Source organism: Eptesicus fuscus, chromosome 4 (genome assembly GCF_027574615.1).
Source record: "Eptesicus fuscus isolate TK198812 chromosome 4, DD_ASM_mEF_20220401, whole genome shotgun sequence".
Classification (NCBI taxonomy): Eukaryota; Metazoa; Chordata; class Mammalia; order Chiroptera; family Vespertilionidae; genus Eptesicus; species Eptesicus fuscus.
The window spans coordinates 55,998,092-56,004,091 of record NC_072476.1 but is presented as its reverse complement, the minus strand read 5'-3'; positions in this window follow the sequence as shown (position 1 = coordinate 56,004,091).

The window sequence follows — 6,000 nt, the reverse complement described above, 5'->3', positions numbered from 1 at the left end:
ACTGGATTTCTTTCTACATTCTTTACCAATAATCCTTTTAAAAATATATTTATTATTGAAAGTATTCATATGTCTCACTTTTCTCCGCATTAACCTCTTCTAGCCCACCCCAGGCCTTCACCACCCTATTGTCTGTATCCATGGTTATGCATACAAGTTCTTTGGTTGATCCCTTCCCACCATCAATAATTCTTTAGAAAGTTTTCATCTTTCTAATCATTTTGGATCAATGTTTTCATCCAGTCCCTTTCATTGTAAATCTAATTAGTCATTTTCTTTTATCTGTTGAGGCACACTGACAACTTTTATTTTTCTTACCTATACCTGAGTAGTTAATTGTTGTTGTTTTTGTACTGTTAGATTTTTTAAAATATTATAATTGTCCTAAATGCAATTAATTGACAATCACTACCTTATACCTTCATAGAAAAAATGTAGTAGTGTATGTTTTAATCCACTATCAATTGGATATTGATATGTTTTACTTATAACAATCCATTGAGTTGGAAGTAGAACTTCATGGGTATCAGGAGTTCTGTCCATGGTTCTTACAGACTTTAGAATCTTGTCCATGTTACCCCTAATATATCTGAAACTCAATTTATATTCACCTCTGACGTTATTTTACAAAGAGACATGTAAATTCTTTTATAGTAATTTCATAGTTGAAAAATTGAATTATACCATTAGAACAAAATAGAATTCATTGATTGGATGCTATTATCTTTATATACAGTTCTTTCTAAATTTACAGACTGAAAAATATGTAAGAATGTAAAAAAAACCCACCAAAATAACTATAATTTAGCTACATGATTATTTTCAGCCTATTTTAAATATTGATCTTTTTGCATCTATAAGCATTATTATCACAGCCTTTTCTTTTATAATTACAGTGTTTAAACTTTTGCTCACATTCAGTATTTCTGGAGCAGAAATTTTTATCTGTTCACATGACTGCTCATTCAGGCTTGTTGAATTAGAAGAGAGCAGTTCCTCTCAGTTATGCTTTAATGGACACCATTTAGCAAGTGTTTTTCAACAAGCTTCACCTTATTCCTGAAAGAATCAGGAGTTCTCTAGGCAGGCAAAAGCTAGCAAATCATCTCTAGTGTTAATCAATAAAAGTAATCAGCCTCTAAAGCAAAACCTGTCTATTACAATATGTAGCAGCGAGCTCTTGGGTGGACTTTAAACCACAGCTGATGGAGTACACACAGAGTTATTCTAATACACTATTTGCTCCACTTTATTCCAAGTTATGTTATAATTTTAGATGAGATTAGGGTTTAAACAGATTCTTTGAGAGTATGTGCACTGATGAGTAAGAAAGGGACTGAGAAAAAAAACAAGGGAAATTGGTGTGAAAAAACTTTATATGCAATGTGACGGATGAATGAAATAAGCTCTGCTGTAAAATTCCAAATATGACTCTGTGTGTGAAATAACGATTTATTTGTGTGGTTTACATGCCATTGAAAGTTTCTGTCTAATGTCCAGGTCAGTTCCTTGTGTGCAATTTCTCGCCCTGTAATCAACTGTAGATTTAATGATATACATTATTTGGTTAAATTTTCTGCACTTTATGTTTTGATTAGTTTTACAATTTAATTAATTGATAATATAAGGTTCTTAAAATAGTAAAAAAACTAAAATATTAAATCAAGTGAACAATGAAAGCACTGAAGTAATTCCATAACTAAAGAAATCATTAATTTTTTTAAAAATGAAATAAATTGTTACATTACATAAATTGTTAAGTAAGATATGTTTTGGAAGTTGTTACAGGGAAAACAATGAAAACCAAAAGTAGCAAAATCTACACTGAACTCCTGTAACAAAGAATGATGGAAAGTGTAGCTGGGTTATATATTATTTTATGTTTTTATAAACCTTTTATCATTAAAAGAAATAAAATTATTTTAATCAATTTCTGATAAAATAAGCTTTTCCAATTCTAATAAATATAAAATGTCAATGAAAAGTGATTTATAAACTATAAAATCTATGGCCAATAATAAATACTTATGATAATTTAATCAGATTTCTAATAACATTCACTTTATACAAATATCATTAGGTAGCATGCAAAGATTTCTAAATGTTAAAGCTTTAACTATAGCTACGCCAGCATGGAATAATAACTGTGACAAAAGCACCTAACAACACTCACTATTGGTTATTATATATAACTAGTATATATTTTTGACATATGGTCTATAGTATATAAAGTGAGTCTGTGAGTAGCTCTCTTATGGTTCAGAAATAGAACATAAATCTTTAAATTAGGGCATATTTGGCAATGTTTCTACACCTGAACTTCACCTTAAATATCTATAACCCATAGGAAACTGCAAAATATGTTTCAGACGAAAGTACTCATGTGAGCAACAGCCAGCTTGGGGAACAGAGCGGTGATGTAAAGTACAAAGAACTTCTGTTGAGATCCCCTTGCATTTTTAGCTGCTGAGGCAGCAGGCCTAGAGAAGCACTGGGGAGCCATACAGGGGTTTTGATCTGCATGGCTGGTTGAGGCACATGAGAGCAGGATGGCTTGGCTCACCTGCTGGCAACTCATTATCAGCCTCATTATGGACTTCTGCCAGAGTTAAGCTGCTAAATTGTATTATCTTCAATGAGCAAGGAGACTGGCTATGGAGGGGGCAAAATCCTGTATGTGACATGTCAGATTAAGGTCTGATGATTGCTACAGCCAGGCCAATCTGTAGGATTAATTTTTCAGTTCCTATAATGTTTCTCAAGTAAGGATTTGGTTAAGTTCCTTGTTTTAGTAACCAAAGGATCTATGTAAAATGTGATGACCTGTGTGTATAGACTTTCATGTTCTATGTTTAACAATTGATATTTATTCCAGTTTTCAAGAGATTCATTTATTTGGTCTTTGTCCACTATGCACGACCGCCTCCAGGCTTCTAGAAAAATGGTCTGTAAACACGTTCTCCCAGAGAAACTGAAGTTTATCAAGAAAGTGTTTACACATTAGGTCGCCAAGTGTTTAATGACTTTATGCTTCTCAAAAACAAGCTCTTTTAAATCACAATTTTAAAGTATGTTCATTCACTCTTTAATGTGATATAGCCTTTTTTTTTAAAAAAAAAATAAGACTAATGGAGCTTCATTCTCCATCCGCACTGAAGTGATTATAAACTTTCACTTAACGATATCACTTCAGCTTTTTCTGGCAATCCCCATGGGTTAAGAAATGGACCCAGATAATTGTTACATCATTTTCCTTACTAAAATTCATTTTGTTCACACATTTAACCATTTAGAATAGCTATAATTAATTTATTTACCAAAAGAGGCAGTCACTTAGCAGTTTTCACTGTAGCAGTCTACTCTGTGCCACCTGGAACTTAGGAATCAGCATCCAAGATCACACCTTAATTATAAAATTTACATTTCTATCATGAGACCAATCATTTTATGTTGATTGTTAAACTCTACAAAATAATCTTAATTTTCAATCCTAACCATTGAATTAGTTATTTACTGTCTCAACTTGCATAACTGACTGAGGAACCCTAGGGGCTTCTTCAAAGTCTATAATACAAGTGTTAACAACCACACTTTAAACCTCTAACAGGAGTGTAAAATGCCTGTAAATGATAATAAATCTCAGTGTGTGCGATCTGACCCATTTATAGTGTCAAAGCACAGTCTTCTAAGTCTGAATCTGTCATGTATTCAAAAATCAAAGCTATCAAAACTCCAGTTTGTGAAATAAAAATTTGAAAAAAGGTCAAAGTAATGCAAATCCCCCTGGAACTTGTAACAATTATTTCTTTCTTTAATTTTTACCCTTTGTTTTTGCATCAGCAATTAAAGCAACTTAAGTAAACAGTAAAATTTGCTAACACTTTCATATAAATGCTGGTACAAATCTCTTCCCAAACAAATTTATTGTTAAGTTGAATAGCCTGTTATCCATATACTTTACCCATAATATTATTTAATTTCTACTGGAGTAACTTGAACATGAATTACAAACCAAAAGGAAGATACACTAGAACAGAAAACTAATTGTAGTGTCCAGTCTATGTTTTATGATAATCCATTTTCTGATTCAAGCAATTTAAGTAAAATGAACATTAAGAAAATAAAATTGAAAAATTAAAATTCCTTTGAAATATAGTTAGTATACTTAGGATATGATGAGATTGATTCAAATTAGTAGATTGAGTATTGTAGTAGACTGTTTTCTTTCTGTTTCTAAGTGATGAAAGCACTTAATGACCCAAATTTCATGAGGCATCTCTGAAAATGTCAAGTGCACTGGGTAATATTGAAGAAATTAGCCAACTATCAAGAATTTATAAAGCAAGTATACAAAAAATAAGTGTGACTGATTTCAGATATTAAAAAAAAGAAGTAATGTCTTCCAGAAAGAGGAAGGTAACTATTTCCTAGGAATGCTATAACAAATCATCCGAATCTTGGGGGTTTAAACTACAGAAATTTATTCTCTCATAATTCTGGATGCCAGAAGTCCAAAATCTAGGCACTGGCAGGGCTGTACTCCATACAAAGGCTCAGGGGAGATTCCATTTTTGCCTCTTCCAGCTTTTGGTATCATTCTGTAGTTATCTCACATTATTCTCAGTTACTGCCTCAGTTATTGCTGTCTTCTCTTCTGTCTGTGTCTTTCTCTTATAAAGATAATTGTCATTGGATTTAGTGCCCACCCAATAATTTAAAACAATGATTTTCAACCTTTTTCATCTCATGGTACACATAAACTAATTACGAAAATTCTGTGGCACACCAAAAAATATACCATATTTTTTGACAATCTGACAAAAAAAATAGGTATAATTTTTATTCAGGCACACCAAATGTTGTGTTGCCTGTATTTTTTTTAAAATTTGAAAATCTAAGGGAAAAGAGGTCAGTGCCTCTGACTAGTCAGGTAATTAATGGTTTAAAAATTCTAGCAGCACACCAGTTGAAAATCTCTGATTTAGAATGATCTTCTCATCTCAGATTTAACTTAGTTGCATCTTTAAACATATTTTTATCAAATAAGGTAATAATCACAGATTCCAGGGATTAGGAGTTAGATATATCTTGGGGCAGGGGATGGGGAGAGCCACTATTCAGCCTCCTACAGTAACTGACAATTATTTCTGGTAATACTGTATTAGGATTAGTTATATAAAATTATAAGTCCTTTCCCACTTCTCAATTCTCCTCAGAAGAAGGTTTAGCAATGGAATGTGTACTCTTTCAGTCATGAGTAATAACTTCCTATTTGTGGTTAGGAGAGATAAGGACACATGCCTAGCTTTGGTTATATCCATTAGGCATGATCAGATCAAGATTCTAAGTGATCTAATAATAAAGCACACTTTTCAACAGTAAACTCTCAACCATTGGTTCAAATAGAATATAGTAACTTCAGCTATGTCCCCTTTTCACCCCTTCATATGCACATAAACTAACCCCAATAACAATTAATAAAAGGAAACTATACTGTAAACCAATAATCATCTACAAATAGGTTAAAATATATGAAAATGTATGCTCATCTGAAAATAACCAAAATTTAAGAATAGTGAACAGCATAAAATAACTAACTAACAAACCATCTCATCCCAAAACAAAGATTTAGTAGAGAAAACAGGAAGAAAAAGGATGTTGGAATGAACATTATCAATGACCTCGGCAAAATGTAAAACTAAACCTCTACCACCAATATTTATAAAACCTGGGTTAAAAATTTAAAAACAAACAGCTATTTGAAGCCCCAGAAATCAAGATGCTAAGGTCTCAGGAAACAGATAAGGACACGCAGGTAGCCCCAGATTCACAAATGCTATTACTCCTTGAAGAATTTGATCATTTGCTGACTCCTGGAAAATATTTAGAGTTTGAAGAAAAACTAGTAACCTAGGGCCTCCTGAGTTCTCGCTGGGCCAGGGAAAAAATAAATACATACAGTTTTAGCACTACCAAGCTGCCGGGACTTGAGACATTATA